This window comes from Vicia villosa, unplaced genomic scaffold (genome assembly GCF_029867415.1).
Source record: "Vicia villosa cultivar HV-30 ecotype Madison, WI unplaced genomic scaffold, Vvil1.0 ctg.003269F_1_1, whole genome shotgun sequence".
Lineage (NCBI taxonomy): Eukaryota > Viridiplantae > Streptophyta > Magnoliopsida > Fabales > Fabaceae > Vicia > Vicia villosa.
Window position 1 is genome coordinate 225,496 of NW_026706158.1, and position 20,426 is coordinate 245,921.

Sequence of the window (20,426 nt, forward strand, 5' to 3'; positions counted from 1 at the left end):
TCCTTTAATGTCCTAGTTTTCTATAACATGTGCAGTTCAAATCAAAATTAGTCCAAATAGTCTAATGAATTCTGATAAAAATAAAGCAAAAGTAATAGAATCATTTAAACCCATAATTTTACCAACACTAAGGCAAAGACCAATAGTGGAGTATGTAAAGGACATAACAACAACAAAATTCAAACACAAAATTCAAAATTCAAACCCATCATCACTTATGAAATATCTTTGTAATGGCACGGATCGTCCGGTCCATTTCTATGCATACAATTTGACCTTTTAGTTGTCCTGTTAATCAAATTCAAACACAAATAATCACCAATTAACACAAAATTCATATCATCAAATCTTTCAAATTTCAATTAAACTTTGTCACATTTTATTTTATTTTATAATTAATACTCACATCATGCATGTGGAAGCTATTATAGTGGATCCAATAGACACGCCAAAAAGATCCAAATATTGAACAAATCCACAAAGTTTTCCCTTAAAGCCGCCAGGATACCCTCTGACAGCATTCTTGTAAGTGTAGTTTCCACTTCGACAATACTCAATCGAAAGAGTAGAACTGTAGTGAGTAAATATTGCAAAAACTAGTATCATTGATAGGCCAGCAATCCATCCGAGTTAAGCAATAGACCAAGGCAATGAAAGCATAGCCCATGATATTGACAACATCTCAGAACCTATCATTGAAGCGATTATACCTGCACTTGTTGTCCATTTATTTCTTGTTTTTTATACCACAAACACAGGATGGAGAGAGTTAGGAAAACAAAACTTGTAATGTATAAGAAACTTGTTTTGATAAAAGTGAAAGAGAAAGCATTTAAATTTACCTTCCATAGCCGAAGAGGTTCTGAAACAGTTAAGAAGAATTAGCTTGCAAGAGTAAAATCTTAGTAAAGGTCTCAATGAAAATGCAAAAGCCATGCACTGAATGAGAACTTTGTTTCTGCCTGCAGTGAAAAGGTTTCTTTTGCTTAGTGGTTTCTGTTTCTTTTGTTGGTTCTCTGTGTTTGGTTTTGGTATGACAAGACATACTTGGTTGGTTAATGTTTATATAAGGGAAATCACTATCTTTATTTTTTTTTTGATATTATAGTGGGAAAATCACTATCTATATACACTAATTTGGTTAGACATCATACCATTCGTAATTGATTATTACATGCAATGTATCAACAATAATTTGATACTAGGACTTAATATGTGGCGTTGTAATGTGCCAAGTGCATTGATTGTTAGTCACTTTTGTTTTACTGTACCATATATGTATCATATGTATATGAACTTCTTCGTTTCGGTTTTAAAATAATAGATTTTTTTTCGTTTGTATTTTTTAAAATAGATGTTTCAAAATCGTTTTTCAAAATATTACAAGTTTTTTTATATTCGTTTTTTTTAAATAAAATACTAATTTTGACATCCTATATCATAAACATATATTATTCAAGACAAAAATTTAGTCAAAATAGCTATTTTTTCAATGTGATATACCAGGCAAAAAATACTGGAGAATTTTTGCTACTATTAGTAACATTGCGTTTGGATATTCCTACTTCACAATTCTGGTAAAAATTAAGATAATTTTGATAAACAAAAAGGTTTTTTTTAGACTCTTAATAATATTTTCTTAAATTAAAGTGTTTGTTGATATCATGACACGAAAGAAAATGAAATCCCCTCCATCCCAATCAAAATCACTCAAGAGTTACACTTTAATTAGTGTTGCACTGACAACAATTTTCTATGTGGTGTGTGGTTGTGTAGTTGCTCAGAGAGAAAATAATACGAGAAATCCGCTAAATATATAAATATGTGCGTGCATATGCATTTTGCTGTCTAAATACTTTGTACATTTGAATCTAAGCTAAGCTCTCAAGTCACAACTACACTTTTCACGTAGAGTCATTCATTCACTCCCTCGCAGAAATTACTAACGATTTATACAATTAGTTATTACTATTAAAAAGTAATAAAACAAATAGTTATGCTTTAAAATAAAAAATCAATCTTCCCACAAACATGTTATGAATCCTTTTTGAAGTTGATGTGTCAGAGTAGTAAAATTAAAGGGCTTATGGTTAAATGCTTTTTGAAAATAGAAACTTAATCCCCCAATTCAAATTACAAAACCTTAATCCAATTGATACCTTGCAAGAAAGATTAAAGAGTTAATAGTCATTGCGTCATATCAAAGTGTACAAATTCAGTTGATCAATGCCTTTGTAAAATCAATGAAACATAGAAAAAAAATTAGTTTGACAAGTGTTTAATAATCTTGTGAAATCTTATTTTGAGTTGGAATGAAAAACAAGAGTTAAGTTAATTTTCTTAACATTAGCAGGGACATTACTTTCATCTGCATGGACCAAGCTTTCCATACAATGGTCCTTTGTCTAAGTTGGATGAATTGTTGACCCAATAATAGTGATATCTTTTGCATTAGATACTTTTTACACTACCTACCAATCTTCTTTTTAAGGGTGAAAGTCTTCTTTTATATTGATGTTGATGTTGTTAGAGCACTGTTGATGCTATTAGAGCACGCATGAGGGATTCTAAAATCAAGTTTTATAATTTTGAAGTATCTTAATTGTTTTGGTGTTGTGATTTTTTAATTATATCAAGTTCTACATGTATTAAGTAAGTATGTTTCAAAATTTTAAAATTTTTTAATATGAAATATGTGGTTCCCACAATTGATTTTTTACTTTTGGTGTGTGTAACAAGACAATTATTAGGTGCAGTTATTTGCCTAAAAGTGGAGACAATTATCCTTGTCATATCAAACAAATCATTTACATGATTTCCTTTCATATCTTGAAAATCTTCGTCTCAAATTCTAGAGTTGGATAAACAATGGTGGTTTTATGGTTTTATTGCTCTAATGTCATGCACATACTTAACCATTGGCCCTGACCTTGGTGTGAGTAAAGTTATAGGTATCTTCTACTACATTTTCTTTTAGAAATTTTGATTAAAAAGAGTACTTGGATTGGTTAATTAGGCACTAATTTTGCTTTAAATTTGAAGACCGAATTTAAGGGGTTTATCCATGGAAGCTTAAGTGGAATTGATGTGATGCCAAGAAAAAAATACTGGAGAATTTTTGCTTCTATTAGTAACATTGCGTTTGGATATTTCTACTTCACACTTCTGGTAAAAATTAAGGTAATTTTAACCAACAAAATGGTTTCTTTAGACTCTTAATAATATCTTCTTAAATTAAAGTGTTTTTTGTTATTATGACACACAAAAAATCATATCCCCTCAATTCCCATCAAAATCACTCTTGAATTCTGCTTTAATTAATGTTGTAGTGACAACAATTTTATATGTGGTGTGTGGTTGTGTCCTTGGTCACAGAGAAAATAGTATGGGAAATCCGCTAAATATATAAAATTGTGCGTGCGCACGCATTTTGATGACTAAATACTTTGTACATTTGAATTTAAGCTAAGCTCACAAGTCACAACTACACTTTTCACGTAGAGTCATTCATTCATCTCCCTTCACACAAATTACTAATGAATTCTACAATTAGTTAGTACTATTAAGAAGTAACAGAACCAATAGTTATGCTTTGAAATTAAAAAAATCATCTTAACACTAACAAATAAAAAATAAAACTAACTTAACTATCATATGAACACCACTTAACAAGTTATTTGTAACAACATGAAACAAATAGGTTCTTCAACATGCTCTAGATTCATTGCAATGGTAGAGTTATATTTAACATGAGTATAATTCAATTGTTATACTTTGATCCTTGTTTTAGACCGAAACATCAAAATGACTCGTAAACTAAAAATTCAGAAATAACACTAGAAATAGAAACTACTGCAACAACTGAATAAGTCACAAGAAAAAAAAGCATTAAGCATCAGTAGACAAATCCATTTTATGCTCCATTTTAGTATTTTTCTCTTGAACAATGCACATTTCCACAGGAAGATATCTACAACAATTCCAATAATATCTTGGAAGAATGAAAGATTAATCAATGCACTAGTGCAAAATGAACAATATAATTTTAAAATTTACACCCGATATACTAAAAACGGGTGTAAATAAGAAACACGGTGGCACTTTTGTAAATAAAGTGTAAGTTTATGATTGATCATGTGAAAATATACATCATATTTTTTAAAAACGGGTGTAAATAAGAAACACGGTGGCTCTTTTGTAAATAAAGTGTAAGTTTATGATTGATTATGTGAAAATATACACCCTATTTTTTAAAAACGGGGTTAAATTAAAAATATTATTATATTTAAATCTCAATTACTCCCGTTAAATTAAAAATCGGGCGTAAATTTAAATAGACTTAAAAATAATATTTATTTTTATAACTCAAAATATTATTCTTAATACTAATATTGTGAATATTATGAATATTATAAAATTAATTAATGAGGAAATATTAATGGGTTTAGATTTATTAGATGAATAAAATATACTAAAACTCTTTCACCAAATCCATCACCAAACCCATTTTTAAGCTTTGTGAACAATCTAGCACACAAAAATGGAGGAAGCATCTAAAACCATTGCACACCAAATCAGAAGTATCCAAAACGACGAAGAAGAGAGAGAATTAACATATCAATTTTCATTTTTTTGTTTAAACTAAAATCAAATTGGTTCAATCTTCGTTTTCGTTTCCAAATTTTCATCGATCTGGGAAATTCTATTCGAATTTTTAGGTTTGAGGTTGTTCGATTGAAATTCATTGCAACGTGGATGTTGTTGATTCGTGAGATTTTGAATTTTGTAGATTTTGAAATTCTGTTCTAGATCGTTTGATGTTGTTCAATGGCATCGTCTCAGGTGATGCCGAACAACTCTGCTTCGTCTCGGAAGCAAGAGCATCTGGAAGCTGGCAAGCATCGGGTATGTGTTTGATTTTGATTTTGTTCGAGATTCTGATTATAGAATTAGGGGTAGTAGTTTTGTGACATTTTAGTTTATCTTCAAAATTTATCAGATCCGTCAAGAACTGTTTTGAATATATTACAGAGCCCTAAAGTTCCACGGAGTAGGAATGTATGCAAAGGCTATGTTTTCAGGAGCTGCAAAAATTCTCCAATTTTTTTGGGACGGTATCACGGGTATACCAGTTAAGCTTCCTTTAATGTACTAGTTTTCTATAACATGTGCAGTTCAAATCAAAATTAGTGCAAGTAGTCTAATGAATTCTCATAAAAGTAAAGAAAAAGTAATAGAATCATTTACCCATAATTTTACAAACACTAAGGCAAAGACCAATAGTGGAGTATGTAAAGGACATAACAACAACAATTAAAGTATAGGGCAATGATAAGGGATCAAAATCAGGAATTTGAGACAAAAATATCTCCATAATTCCAAAGGAAATCACTTATGAAATATCTTTGTAATGGCACGGATCGTCCGGTCCGTTTCTATGCATACAATTTGACCTTTTAATTGTCCTGTTAATCAAATTCAAACACAAATAATCACCAATTAACACAAAATTCATATCATCAAATCTTTCAAATTTCAATTAAACTTTGTCACATTTTATTTTATTTTATAATTAATACTCACATCATGCATGTGGAAGCTATTATACTGGATCCAATAGACACGCCAAAAAGATCCAAATATTGAACAAATCCACAATTTTTGCCCTTAAAGCAACCAGGATACCCTCTGACAGCATTCTTGTAAGTGTAGTTTCCACTACAACAACACTCAATAAGAAGAGTAGAAGTGTAGTGAGTAACTATTCCAAAAACTAGTATCATTGATAGGCCATCAATCCATCCGAGTTAAGCAATAGACCAAGGCAATGAAAGCATAGCCCATGATATTGACAACATCTCAGAACCTATCATTGAAGTGATTATACCTGCACTTGTTGTCCATTTATTTCTTGTTTTTTGTACCACAAACACAAGATGGAGAGAGTTAGGAAAACAAAACTTGTAATGTATAAGAAACTTGTTTTGATAAAAGTGAAAGTGAAAGCATTTAAATTTACCTTCCATAGCCGAAGAGGTTCTGAAACAGGTGAGAAAAGATTAGCTTGCAAGAGTAAAATCATAGTAAAAGTCTCAATAAAAATGCAAAAGCCCTGCACTGAATGAGAACTTTGTTTCTGCCTGCAGTGAAAAGGTTTCTTTGGCTTAGTGGTTTCTGTTTCTTTTGTTGGTTCTCTGTGTTTGGTTTTGGTATGACAAGACATACTTGGTTGGTTAGTGTTTATATAAGGGAAATCACTATCTTTATTTTTTTTTATATTATAGTGGGAAAATCACTATCTATATACACTAATTTGGTTAGACATCATACCATTCGTAATTGATTATTACATGTAATGTATCAACAATAATTTGATACTAGGACTTAATATGGGGCGTTGTAATGTGCCAAGTGCATTGATTGTTAGTCACTTTTGTTTTACTGTACCATATATGTATCATATGTATATGAACTTCTTCGTTTCGGTTTTAAAATAATTGATTTTTTTTCGTTTGTATTTTTTAAAATAGATGTTTCAAAATCGTTTTTCAAAATATTACAAGTTTTTTTATATTCGTTTTTTTTAAATAAAACACTAATTTTGACATCCTATATCATAAACATATATTATTCAAGACAAAAATTTAGTCAAAATAGCTATTTTTTCAATGTGATATACCAGGCAAAAAATACTGGAGAATTTTTGCTACTATTAGTAACATTGCGTTTGGATATTCCTACTTCACAATTCTGGTAAAAATTAAGATAATTTTGATAAACAAAAAGGTTTTTTTTAGACTCTTAATAATATTTTCTTAAATTAAAGTGTTTGTTGATATCATGACACGAAAGAAAATGAAATCCCCTCCATCCCAATCAAAATCACTCATGAGTTACACTTTAATTAGTGTTGCACTGACAACAATTTTCTATGTGGTGTGTGGTTGTGTAGTTGCTCAGAGAGAAAATAATACGAGAAATCCGCTAAATATATAAATATGTGCGTGCATATGCATTTTGCTGTCTAAATACTTTGTACATTTGAATCTAAGCTAAGCTCTCAAGTCACAACTACACTTTTCACGTAGAGTCATTCATTCACCCCCTCGCAGAAATTACTAACGATTTATACAATTAGTTATTACTATTAAAAAGTAATAAAACAAATAGTTATGCTTTAGAATAAAAAATCAATCTTCCCACAAACATGTTATGAATCCTTTTTGAAGTTGATGTGTCAGAGTAGTAAAATTAAAGGGCTTATGGTTAAATGCTTTTTGAAAATAGAAACTTAATCCCCCAATTCAAATTACAAAACCTTACTCCAATTGATACCTTGCAAGAAAGATTAAAGAGTTAATAGTCATTGCGTCATATCAAAGTGTACAAATTCAGTTGATCAATGCCTTTGTAAAATCAAAGAAACATAGAAAAAAATTAGTTTGACAAGTGTTTAATAATCTTGTGAAATCTTATTTTGAGTTGGAATGAAAAAACAAGAGTTAAGTTAATTTTCTTAACATTAGCAGGGACATTACTTTCATCTGCATGGACCAAGCTTTCCATACAATGGTCCTTTGTCTAAGTTGGATGAATTGTTGACCCAATAGTAGTGATATCTTTTGCATTAGATACTTTTTACACTACCTACCAATCTTCTTTTTAAGGGTGAAAGTCTTCTTTTATATTGATGTTGATGTTGTTAGAGCACTGTTGATGCTATTAGAGCACGCATGAGGGATTCTAAAATCAAGTTTTATAATTTTGAAGTATTTTAATTGTTTTGGTGTTGTGATTTTTTAATTATATCAAGTTCTACATGTATTAAGTAAGTATGTTTCAAAATTTTAAAATTTTTTAATATGAAATATGTGGTTCCCACAATTGATTTTTTACTTTTGGTGTGTGTAACAAGACAATTATTAGGTGCAGTTATTTGCCTAAAAGTGGAGACAATTATCCTTGTCATATCAAACAAATCATTTACATGATTTCCTTTCATATCTTGAAAATCTTCGTCTCAAATTCTAGAGTTGGATAAACAATGGTGGTTTTATGGTTTTATTGCTCTAATGTCATGCACATACTTAACCATTGGCCCTGACCTTGGTGTGAGTAAAGTTATAGGTATCTTCTACTACATTTTCTTTTAGAAATTTTGATTAAAAAGAGTACTTGGATTGGTTAATTAGGCACTAATTTTGCTTTAAATTTGAAGACCGAATTTAAGGGGTTTATCCATGGAAGCTTAAGTGGAATTGATGTGATGCCAAGAAAAAAATACTGGAGAATTTTTGCTTCTATTAGTAACATTGCGTTTGGATATTTCTACTTCACACTTCTGGTAAAAATTAAGGTAATTTTAACCAACAAAATGGTTTCTTTAGACTCTTAATAATATCTTCTTAAATTAAAGTGTTTTTTGTTATTATGACACACAAAAAATCATATCCCCTCAATTCCCATCAAAATCACTCTTGAATTCTGCTTTAATTAATGTTGTAGTGACAACAATTTTATATGTGGTGTGTGGTTGTGTCCTTGGTCACAGAGAAAATAGTATGGGAAATCCGCTAAATATATAAAATTGTGCGTGCGCACGCATTTTGATGACTAAATACTTTGTACATTTGAATTTAAGCTAAGCTCACAAGTCACAACTACACTTTTCACGTAGAGTCATTCATTCATCTCCCTTCACACAAATTACTAATGAATTCTACAATTAGTTAGTACTATTAAGAAGTAACAGAACCAATAGTTATGCTTTGAAATTAAAAAATCATCTTAACACTAACAAATAAAAAATAAAACTAACTTAACTATCATATGAACACCATTTAACAAGTTATTTGTAACAACATGAAACAAATAGGTTCTTCAACATGCTCTAGATTCATTGCAATGGTAGAGTTATATTTAACATGAGTATAATTCAATTGTTATACTTTGATCCTTGTTTTAGACCGAAACATCAAAATGACTCGTAAACTAAAAATTCAGAAATAACACTAGAAATAGAAACTACTGCAACAACTGAATAAGTCACAAGAAAAAAAGGCATTAAGCATCAGTAGACAAATCCATTTTATGCTCCATTTTAGTATTTTTCTCTTGAACAATGCACATTTCCACAGGAAGATATCTACAACAATTCCAATAATATCTTGGAAGAATGAAAGATTAATCAATGCACTAGTGCAAAATGAACAATATAATTTTAAAATTTACACCCGATATACTAAAAACGGGTGTAAATAAGAAACACGGTGGCACTTTTGTAAATAAAGTGTAAGTTTATGATTGATCATGTGAAAATATACATCCTATTTTTTAAAAACGGGTGTAAATAAGAAACACGGTGGCTCTTTTGTAAATAAAGTGTAAGTTTATGATTGATTATGTGAAAATATACACCCTATTTTTTAAAAACGGGGTTAAATTAAAAATATTATTATATTTAAATCTCAATTACTCCCGTTAAATTAAAAATCGGGCATAAATTTAAATAGACTTAAAAATAATATTTATTTTTATAACTCAAAATATTATTTTAATACTAATATTGTGAATATTATGAATATTATCAAATTAATTAATGAGGAAATATTAATGGGTTTAGATTTATTAGATGAATAAAATATACTAAAACTCTTTCACCAAATCCATCACCAAACCCATTTTTAAGCTTTGTGAACAATCTAGCACACAAAAATGGAGGAAGCATCTAAAACCATTGCACACCAAATCAGAAGTATCCAAAACGACGAAAAAGAGAGAGAATTAACATATCAATTTTCATTTTTTTGTTTAAAATAAAATCAAATTGGTTCAATCTTCGTTTTCGTTTCCAAATTTTCATCGATCTGGGTAATTCTATTCGAATTTTTAGGTTTGAGGTTGTTCGATTGAAATTCATTGCAACGTGGATGTTGTTGATTCGTGAGATTTTGAATTTTGTAGATTTTGAAATTCTGTTCTAGATCGTTTGATGTTGTTCAATGGCATCGTCTCAGGTGATGCCGAACAACTCTGCTTCGTCTCGGAAGCAAGAGCATCTGGAAGCTGGCAAGCATCGGGTATGTGTTTGATTTTGATTTTGTTCGAGATTCTGATTATAGAATTAGGGGTAGTAGTTTTGTGACATTTTAGTTTATCTTCAAAATTTATCAGATCCGTCAAGAACTGTTTTGAATATATTACAGAGCCCTAAAGTTCCACGGAGTAGGAATGTATGCAAAGGCTATGTTTTCAGGAGCTGCAAAAATTCTCCAATTTTTTTGGGACGGTATCACGGGTATACCAGTTAAGCTTCCTTTAATGTACTAGTTTTCTATAACATGTGCAGTTCAAATCAAAATTAGTGCAAGTAGTCTAATGAATTCTCATAAAAGTAAAGAAAAAGTAATAGAATCATTTACCCATAATTTTACAAACACTAAGGCAAAGACCAATAGTGGAGTATGTAAAGGACATAACAACAACAATTAAAGTATAGGGCAATGATAAGGGATCAAAATCAGGAATTTGAGACAAAAATATCTCCATAATTCCAAAGGAAATCACTTATGAAATATCTTTGTAATGGCACGGATCGTCCGGTCCGTTTCTATGCATACAATTTGACCTTTTAATTGTCCTGTTAATCAAATTCAAACACAAATAATCACCAATTAACACAAAATTCATATCATCAAATCTTTCAAATTTCAATTAAACTTTGTCACATTTTATTTTATTTTATAATTAATACTCACATCATGCATGTGGAAGCTATTATACTGGATCCAATAGACACGCCAAAAAGATCCAAATATTGAACAAATCCACAATTTTTTCCCTTAAAGCAACCAGGATACCCTCTGACAGCATTCTTGTAAGTGTAGTTTCCACTACAACAACACTCAATAAGAAGAGTAGAAGTGTAGTGAGTAACTATTCCAAAAACTAGTATCATTGATAGGCCATCAATCCATCCGAGTTAAGCAATAGACCAAGGCAATGAAAGCATAGCCCATGATATTGACAACATCTCAGAACCTATCAGTGAAGCGATTATACTTGCACTTGTTGTCCATTTATTTCTTGTTTTTGTACCACACAACACAAGATGGATAGAGTTAGGAAAACAAAACTTGCAATGTATAAGAAACTTGTTTTGATAGAAGTGAAAGATAAAGCATTTAAATTTATGTTCCATAGCTGAAGAGGTTCTGAAACAGGTGAGAAAGATTAGCTTGCAAGAGTAAAATCATAGTAAAAGTCTCAATAAAAATGCAAAAGCCCTGCACTGAATGAGAACTTTGTTTCTGCCTGCAGTGAAAAGGTTTCTTTGGCTTAGTGGTTTCTGTTTCTTTTGTTGGTTCTCTGTGTTTGGTTTTGGTATGACAAGACATACTTGGTTGGTTAGTGTTTATATAAGGGAAATCACTATCTTTATTTTTTTTTGATATTATAGTGGGAAAATCACTATCTATATACACCAGTTTGGTTAGACATCATACCATTCGTAATTGATTATTACATGCAATGTATCAACAATAATTTGATACTAGGACTTAATATGTGGCGTTGTAATGTGCCAAGTGCATTGATTGTTAGTCACTTTTGTTTTAGTGTATTATATATGTATGATATATGGACTTCTTCGTTTCGGTTTTAAAAAAATAGATTTTTTTTCGTTTGTATTTTTTAAATAGATGTTTCAAAACTATTTTTCAAAATATTACAAGTTTTTTATATTCGTTTTTTTTAAATGAAACACTAATTTTGACATCCTATAACATAAACATATATTATTGAAGACATAAATTTAGTCAAAATCGCTCAAGAGTTACACTTTAATTAGTGTTGCACTGACAACAATTTTCTATGTGGTGTGTGGTTGTGTAGTTGCTCAGAGAGAAAATAATACGAGAAATCCGCTAAATATATAAATATGTGCGTGCGCATGCATTTTGCTGTCTAAATACTTTGTACATTTGAATCTAAGCTAAGCTCTCAAGTCACAACTACACTTTTCACGTAGAGTCATTCATTCATCCCCTCGCAGAAATTACTAACGATTTATACAATTAGTTATTACTATTAAAAAGTAATAAAACAAATAGTTATGCATTAGAATAAAAAATCAATCTTCCCACAAACATGTTATGAATCCTTTTTGAATTTGATGTGTCATATTGAGTAGTAAAATTAAAGGGCCTATGGTTTTTTTTTTACAGGAAACAACAAATTTCATTAGATTAAACAGGAGAAGTACAAACCAAATGACAAACAGTGTGTAAGGGCATTTCCCTTCCACAGACTAAAAACAAGACTAATAGCTAAGCCTACTAAGACTTGGACAACAATAAGCTTTGAGAATAAAGAATCCCACGAGGTATTACCTATCCAATTCCTTAATCCAATCAACCAAACTGAAATCTTCAACAAAAGATAAATGAGTTTGAGAACCACAATCTTTAAATCTTTCCAGTTACGGATCATTTTTTTGGCTTTATCACGCACAGTTCGATTATACGGGTTCACAAGATTGAAAAAACTCACCATCTCTAGAAGGATCATTTGTTGAAAGGAAAAGAGAATCTGATTTGCAAAACCCACCCTAAGATTTTTACTCAAGAACGCATTGCCTTCATCCAAATTTCTTTGAAGCCTTTCATCAAACACCTTGAAGACACACTTACAATAGACTAAACAAAAGAAAAACACACACAGACCCAAAGATAAAACCAGAAAAACAGTAAACAGAAAAATAGTAACCACTACCTGAAGGATAGAAAAACACTTAGAAAGGGGGGGTTTGAATAAGTGTAGTTTCAAAACTTGTAAGATAAAAACAACTTGCACAATTATTTTTATCCTGGTTCGTTGTTAACTAAACTACTCCAGTCCACCCTTATCAGGTGATTTACCTCAACTGAGGATTTAATCCACTAATCACACGAGATTACAATGGTTTTCCACTTAGACACTGCTAAGTCTTCTAGAGTCTTCTGATCACAACCTGATCACTCTAGGAACAATCTGCTTAGATAACCTCTAAGACTTTTCTAGAGTATTCTGATCTTACTGATCACTCTAGTCCTTTACAACTTAATGTAAACAAATTCTAAGAGTATTACAATGCTTCTTAAAAGCGATAATCACAACTGTGATATTTCTCTTACAGTTTAAAGCTTAATCTCACTATAGTATTACAACAGCAATAAGTGAGGTTGAAGATGAAGTTTGAGAGCTTTTGAATTTGACAGCGTTTCTGTAAATTAGCGCAAGAGTTGTTATTTTGCTTCTCATCAGAACTTCATTATATAGGCACATGAGAAGATGACCGTTGGTAGCATTTAGTGCTTTGTGTATTCCGTACAGCATTGCATTTAATGTTTCACTCTTTTGTCAACTACCTCGAGCCTTGCTTTTGCTGTGACTACTGACGTTGCCGTTAATAGCTTCTAACGTTCCTTTTGTCAGTCAGCGTAGCCTGCCATCTTGTACTTGATTCTGATTGATCTTTTGTAGATACAACGTTGGAATATCATCAGAGTACAAACAGCTTAGTGCATAAGCATCTTCTGATCTTCGGATCGTGAAGTGCTTCTGAGCGTGATACCATGACTTCAGTGCTTCTGCTTCTGAACTCCAGTTCTTCTGATGCTTCCATAGACCATGTTCTGATTCTGCTTGACCATCTTCTGATGTCTTGCCAGACCATGTTCTGATGTTGCATGTTGAACCTTCAGAGTCAAAGCTTCTGAGCGCTGATTTGTGCATACTCTTTATATATTTCCTGAAAAGGAAATTGCATAGGATTAGAGTACCACATTATCTTAAGCAAAATTCATATACATTGTTATCATCAAAACTAAGATAATTGATCAGAACAATTCTTGTTCTAACAATCTCCCCCTTTTTGATGATGACAAAAACATATATAAATGATATGAATTTGCAATCAGAATATCAGACGGCAAAAGACAATTACACATTTATAGCAACAACATATAAACATAATGTGTGAATGTGTCTCCCCCTGAGATTAACAATCTCCCCCTGAGATAAATAATCTCCCCCTGAAATAAATACTGGAAGAAATTTTGCATAAGGAACTTCCCTGAGTATCTTCTATTTCAGTTGAGACGATCACACATGCTTAGATCTTCAGAACATTCACAGCTTCTGCTTCTTGCTTCCAGAGGACAGCTTCAGAGCTTGAATTTCTTCTTGAATCATTCCATGCTAGATGGTATCAGAACATTGTTGAATGTACCAGAGCATCATCAGAGCATCTTCTACATTCTGAAATGTTACAGAACAAACTATACGACAAAAGTCAGAGCATGAATGAATCAGAGCATAACACATATATATATCAGAGCATAAAATATGTATCAGAACATACAGAATGCATCAGATCATATATATAGTAAAGCTTAAACAAATATATCAGAGCATATAAGGATAGAGAAAAAGTTAGTGCATATTCCATCATTAGAATATCATAACATTCTTCCTTCTTGCTTCTGATTCTGAAGCTTCATAGCACTCAGCTTGCTTCAGTTTCCATGAGCTTATTCCTTTTACAGAATTGCGTTTCCCATGGTTTTGCTTCTAGTGTTGAGCTTTGAAAGATGTCTTCAATCCTGCAAAACACTTAAACAACACAGAACTTACAAGTTCTTGTTAGAAATGTGGGGACTTTCACCCAGTAACTGATAAAGTAAATCAGATCATTTATCACATTTTCTCCCCCTTTTTGTCATAACATCAAAAAGAATATAAAAGATTCAGATGTAGAAAACGACAAAGGAAAGAAACAGAAGAACTTTTCATTGATCAAGCAAACAGAAGTACAAAAGATATGCAGAGAAAGACAGATGCAAGAAGCAAAGAGACAACTAAGACTCAAAGACTAAGACCCTAGCTTAGACATATTCTTGGCCAGCATAGCTTGAATCCCAGCATTACTCTCATTCTGACTTTGGATGAAGACGCGAAACTCAGCATTGGTTTCATCTTGCATATGCATACGAGAAGCCATCTCAGCCTGGGTCTTCTGAATGACCTCTAGAGTCCTTGCCAGAACAGAGGGTTCATTAGAAGAAGCTTCGCAACTTCTGGTCAGAGGATCAGCATTGATCACCATTGCTTCCATGGCAGTCTTCTGAGAGAGATCATTAGAAGGATTTTCCTCAACAGAAATTTCTTCAACAGAATGATCTTCAGCTTCAGCATCAGCATCTTCCATCTCAACATCATCTCCGTATACTGGAGTAGGAAGATCAGAATCTCCATTCTCAAGAGCTTGCAGAATGGCAGCTAGATTCCTTGGGGCAGAAGGACCTTCAACTTTTGGAGGAGCAGCAACTTCTGGAATCACCATGTCAGGATCTTCTGCAAAAGGATTTGCTCTCAGAAGGTCAAACAGCCATCTAAAATCTCCAAGCAGCACTGGATACTGAGGTCTCCAGACCACAATATTCTGCAAGGGTTAGCTTCCATTTCAGCAGCAAGTCTTGCTTCTTCTAGTTCATCCACAAATGGCTTTTCTTCAAGACAGATACTGCTCCTTATTGGATGAAAGTATCTTCCATCATCCATTTCCAGAAGATATCCAGCATAAGCCGGTGCAGCAGCTACCAGCCTCTTCTGAACAGCCATGGCTCTTACTTGAAAATCTTGGCGAAAACTTCTCCAAAGATTCTTAGTAGATACATCATCCAGCTCATTGAGGAAGGCATCCTTCAGGAGATCCAGCCTACTGATAACTTCACTTCTGAACTCCTCCAGGAAAATGAAAGGTTCAGGTTCAGGAGGGTTGAAGGTGAATTTGTAGTCTGGGTAGAGAAGGCAGTAAGGTTTGGATTTTCTGGTGGGAAAGGGATGAGATGGAACAGGTGGAACTATGGTGGTTGAAGAAGATGGAATATCTGTGGAGGGGGTTGATGAGGAGGCTACATTTGTGGGTGTGGGAAGAATGGTAGTTATGGGGGTAGGGTTGAGAACTTGAGAAGAAGATGGTGTTTGCAGGGTGTGTAAAGAGGATGATAGAGGGGTAGGAGTTTGTGCAGGAGGAGGTGATTGAGGGATATTTGCAGAGGTGAGAATGATTTGTGGTTCAGAAGAAGAGGGTTGGACAGAGGATTCAGAAGGTGGAGGTTGGTAAACTTGCCTGGAGAAGTTACCTGAACGTATAGCCTCGAAGGAGTCAACCTTGAGAGGGTCATAGATGACCTTCTGCCTGAGTTCTCTCTCAGCAGCTTCTTGAGCATCCTTTCTCTTAAGCCTTTTTTCACGCTTCTTCTTATCCTCCTTCTTGAGGTCAGCTTGAGAAGGAAGCACTCTTCCACGTATCCATGCAGGATCAATAGAAGAGGAGTTTCTCACAGAAGCTTCCAGAAAATGCCTGACAGCTTTGACCAGTTCAGCTTGAAACAAGGTTGAGAAGCCTTCAATAGGGATTCTCTTGAGAGGACCACCAGAGAAATCAGAAGGAACTGAGACTATCTCCGGGACCAGTTCCATTCTCACCAAATCAAGACCATTGAAGATAACACCTTGGATGACTCTAAAGAAGTCAGACGGCCCACAAGTCTTCAGAGAATTCATCAGATCACTTTCAATCAGAATGTATTAGATCATTCTGCTGAAAGGAATAGTATTCCTTTGAAGTTTAGGATACTTCACACGCTCTTCATCCCTTGATTCTTCAACAGCCAACTTCAGATTTTTAAAGAGAATGTTGGAGATGTTGAGTTCAATCCTTTGCCCGATGCAGAAGAGAGTGTACTTCTGGTCAGGATTGATGAAGGTGGAGGAGAATGACTTTCTTCTATGGTGAAGAGATCCCATAATGATCGCAGCCCAAACCTGATAGAAAGGCTTTAAAGTACCAGTAAAGTTAGCTTCAAGCCCGTTGACACGCGAGATTTGTCTCTCAATCTGGAACCAATCAACCCTTCCAGCAATAGGACCAGTAACACCTTCTTTATCTTCAAGGTTGTACAACTTTCTGATTAAGTCTTCAGTTATTACAACTTCATGCCCTAGCACGAAGGAGAGAATAGCGGTTGGAGTGACGGTTGCATGAGCCCAGAATTCTTTCACAAGGGTCGGATAGATTGGTCCAACCAATCTCTTCAAGTAGTTCGACCATCCTTGTCCCATAGTCTTAGCATCGATTCTGAAACCATAAGCACCCAAGCTTTCAAAGTCCACCGGAGATTCACACAGAACATCCATTTCTGATGGAGGAATGGAGCAAGTTTTCAGTGGAGTATCCTCTTGTCTGTTGAATGCTTGTTGAGAGGAACTTGAAGAAGGATTCATGGTGAATGCTAGGTTGAAGATGAATAAACTAGGGTTTATGCAGAATCTAGAGAATAAGAGAGAGAGAGAGAGAGCAAACAAAGATGACAAAGAATGCAAAGAGAGAGAGAAATAAAAGAGGGAAATGAAACGTTTGAAGAAATATAAAACGAAAAAAAATAAAATGAAATGATGAATGGAATTTAATGTTACGTGACGTGAGGAGAGAGACTTATGACAAATGAAGTGATTAGCACAGTTACCTAGGGCGGCATCACCTCAACTGCACGCATGCTTGTCCAAAAATAGTGAACACATGTTTACCATCTGGAAAGCCAGTTACAGCTGTTTTACTTTTAAAGAGATTATGAATCAACTTAGACAATGAAACGTTAGTAATAACAGAATTACTACTTCTAATTGATTAAAATCAGAACTTCTTATAAAAGACTAATCCAATCACATTTCAGAATTTAACCATACATAAGATCTTCTCATCTTCTCATTCTGGGCATAAATCCATACTGATATTTTTCAGAATGAATTTAAATCTATCTTCAGCCAGGGGTTTTGTAAAGATATCAGTCCATTGATGGTCTGTATCCACAAAGTTTAAAGATAGAACACCCTTCTGAACATAGTCCCTTATGAAATGATGTTTGATCTCAATATGTTTAGCTTTTGAATGTAATATAGGATTTTTAGATAAACATATAGCAGAAGTATTATCACAGAAGATAGGAGTGTTACTCTCATATATCTGATAATCTTCTAGCTGACTCTTCATCCAGAGCATTTGTGTACTACAACCACCAGCAGCAACATATTCTGCTTCTGTTGTTGATAGAGCAATGGTAGCTTGCTTCTTGCTGTACCAGGAGATCAGATGACTTCCAAGAAATTGACAACTTCCAGAAGTACTTTTTCTTTCAATTCTATCTCCAGCATAGTCAGCATCACAGAATCCTACTAAGTTGTATTCTTTAGATTTTTTGTAGACTAAGCCAACATTAGTAGTACCTTTCAGATACCTCAGAATTCTCTTAACAGCAGTTAAGTGAGATTCTCTAGGATCTGATTGGAATCTAGCACACAAACAAACACTGAATAGTATGTCAGGTCTAGAAGCAGTTAAATATAAAAGAGATCCAATCATACCTCTGTACAACTTCTGATCTACCTTCTTACTTACCTCATCCTTACCTAGGATGCACGTTGGATGCGTAGGAGTTTTGGCTTCTTTGCAGTCATAAAGATTAAACTTCTTCAGAAGTTCTTTCACATACTTGGTTTGGTGAACATATGTTCCTTCTGATGTTTGATTGATTTGTATCCCAAGGAAGTACTTGAGTTCTCCCATCATGCTCATCTCAAACTCAGCCTGCATAGACTCAGCAAACTCCTTTCTAAGTGTAGCATTAGATGTTCCAAAGATAATATCATCTACATATATTTGACATATTAAAATATCCTTTTTAAAGGTTTTACAAAAGAGAGTAGTGTCCACTTTTCCTCTAGTGAAACCATTTTCCAGAAGGAAAGAACTTAAACGTTCATACCAAGCTCTAGGAGCTTGTTTCAATCCGTATAATGATTTGTTTAATTTAAAAACATGATTTAGAGACATGGAGTCTTCAAAACCAGGAGGTTGGTGGACATAGACTTATTCATCTATATAACCATTTAAGAAGGCACTCTTAACATCCATCTGATAAAGAGTGATGTTATGTTGAGTGGCAAAAGAAATTAACAGACGAATAGATTCTAACCTGGCCACTGGTGCAAAGGTTTCTGTATAGTCAATCCCTTCTTGATGACTGTAACCCTGAGCAACCAGTCTGGCTTTGTTTCTTACTACTTCTCCTTTCTCACTCAGCTTGTTTCTGAAGACCCATTTTGTACCGATGATATTGAATCCTTTTGGTCTAGAAACAAGATCCCATACATCATTCCTTGTAAACTGATTAAGTTCTTCTTGCATAGCAATTATCCAGTCTGGATCTTCTAGAGCTTGATCAACAGAAGTTGGCTCGATCAAAGACACAAGACCTAATTGGCATTCTGCATTGTTCTTAAGGAATGCTCTTGTTCTGATAGGATCATCCTTCTTTCCAAGAATGACATCTTCTGAATGAGCAGAAGTGAATCTGGAAGATCTTCTGACAGTTGGTTCTTCAGAAATGCTTAGATTCTCCAAAGAAGCTGCAACTTGATCTTCAGATTCTTTACTTCTGAGAAGTTCTGCTTCTGATGCTTTGCTTCTTGGTTCTACTGCTTCTGATATATCAATATCAAAATCTGCAAAATTCTCAAACTGCTTTGGCTTTTCAAGACCAAGCTTATCATCAAACCTGATATTGATTGATTCTTCTACAACCAATGTTTCAGTATTGTATACTCTATAGCCTTTTGAGCGTTCAGAATATCCAAGAAGGAAACACTTTTGTGCCTTAGAATCAAACTTACCAAGATGATCTTTAGTATTCAGAATAAAACATACACATCCAAAAGGATGGAAATATGAAATGTTGGGCTTTCTGTTCTTCCACAATTCATAAGGAGTCTTATTTAGAATAGGTCTGATAGAGATTCTATTCTGAATGTAACATGCAGTGTTTATTGCTTCTGCCCAGAAATGCTTAGCCATATTGGTTTCATTGATCATGGTTCTGGCCATTTCTTGTAGAGTCATATTCTTTCGCTCTACAACTCCATTTTGCTGTGGAGTTCTAGGGCAAGAGAAATTATGGGCAATGCCATTTTCTTTGAAGAACTCCTCAAAGAATTTGTTCTCAAATTCACCACCATGATCACTTCTAACCTTTATTATTTTGCACTCTTTCTCAGATTGGATCTGAGTGCAGAATTCAAAGAACACTGAATGAGACTCATCCTTGTGTTTTAAGAACTTTACCCATGTCCAGCGGTTATAATCATCTACGATGACTAATCCATATTTCTTCCCTCTGACAGATGTTGTTTTGACTGGGCCAAACAGATCAATGTGCAGGAGTTCTAACGGCCTTGAGGTAGAAACAACATTCTTAGACTTGAATGCAGGTTTGGAGAACTTGCCCTTCTGACATGCTTCACGGAGAGCATATGATTGATATTTCAGA

The 20,426-nt window shown here is 33.5% G+C and overlaps 2 pseudogenes; both read right to left on the reverse strand.

Moving 5' to 3' along the window:
- Positions 1 to 215: 215 nt before the first annotated feature.
- On the reverse strand, positions 216 to 6,026 carry LOC131640676 (amino acid permease 2-like; annotated as a pseudogene).
- Positions 6,027 to 10,199: 4,173 nt separating this feature from the next.
- Positions 10,200 to 11,200, reverse strand: LOC131640677 (amino acid permease 2-like; annotated as a pseudogene).
- Positions 11,201 to 20,426: the final 9,226 nt, after the last annotated feature.